Source organism: Panthera leo, chromosome A2 (assembly GCF_018350215.1).
Source record: "Panthera leo isolate Ple1 chromosome A2, P.leo_Ple1_pat1.1, whole genome shotgun sequence".
NCBI lineage: Eukaryota > Metazoa > Chordata > Mammalia > Carnivora > Felidae > Panthera > Panthera leo.
In genome coordinates this window covers 130,632,482-130,633,699 of record NC_056680.1, presented here as the reverse complement: position 1 = coordinate 130,633,699, position 1,218 = coordinate 130,632,482, and the positions used below count along the sequence as shown (strand labels likewise).

Sequence of the window (1,218 nt, the reverse complement as noted above, 5' to 3'; positions counted from 1 at the left end):
TCATATGTATCATCTTCTTTCAGGTGACAACCACTTCTTTATCAATGGTAATTCTTTTCACCCTGTCCTCAGTAACCTTGAGTTGTGTTTCTGCTGTGTCAATGTTACCTCTAAGACCGGAGTAAACAATTATCATGTAAATGTACTTAAGTATTCAATTGTTCAGAGGTCAATTCTCCCCCAAATTTATCAATGAAATCCCAGTCTGCCTCACAAATCCAGTGTGCACTGAAGATGGCAGCCAAAGTGGGAAGGTTTCTCCAGGCTTGGATTACCCAACATGTGAGTGCTATTCCTTGGGGGCATCTATGCCTCTGCAGCTTTAGACCTGCTGTTTCCTGAAGGACAGCTTGACAAATGTGTTATGATTTGGTTCTGTCAAGTAAAGTTTGCTCTTGGCACCAATTCCTCATACTATGCCCTTGCCAGCACGTAGCACACACCCTATTTAAAGGGTATTGCAGTTGTAAACAGAGAGTTCCAAGACCTAAGGCTTGATGACTTTAAGGGGAAATATTGGCGCTGTTCTTCTATCCTTCGGATTTCACTTTTGTTTGTCCTAAGAAATTGATGCTGTTAGTGACAAAGCCAACGAATTTCATGATATAAACTGTGAAGTTGCTGCAGTTTCAAGATTCCCACTTCACCTATCTTGCCTGGATAAACACACCAAGGAAGAATGGCAGTTTGGGCAACATGAACATCACACTCTTGTCAGATTTGACTAAACAGATATCCTGAGACTACAGTGTACTGTTAGAAGTCCCTGGTGTTGCTTTAAGACATCTATCTCTTCATAACTGACCCCAGTAAAGTCGTCAAGTATCTGAGCATCAGTGATTTCTCAGTGGGCCAAAATACAGAGGAGACCCTCCACTTGGTAAAGCCATTTCAGTTTGTGGAAACCCAATGAAGAAATCTGCCCTGAAAACTAGACACTGGATTCTCCTACAATCAAGCCAAACCCAATTGCTTCCAAAGAATACTTTGAGAAAGTAAATCAGTAATCATCCCATGCATACCTGTAGCTTCTCACATCAGAAAAGAACCACAGTTGGAACTCACTTTTAGCATTTGAAAGATGGTTATTTATAGAAGACAGAAAGCAATTATGCTTGTACTCATAAATAATATGCTAAATGTTTTGTTTTTGTAACAGTGGCTAAGGCTTTTAAATGTACTCATATACATCAAGAGTCTTTTCTTAGTAACTTCTGG

The 1,218-nt window shown here is 40.0% G+C and overlaps 1 pseudogene; it reads left to right on the top strand.

Annotated features, from left to right (window-relative positions):
* Positions 1–234: 234 nt before the first annotated feature.
* LOC122210082 lies at positions 235–1,007 on the top strand (annotated as a pseudogene).
* The last annotated feature ends 211 nt before the right edge of the window (positions 1,008–1,218 follow it).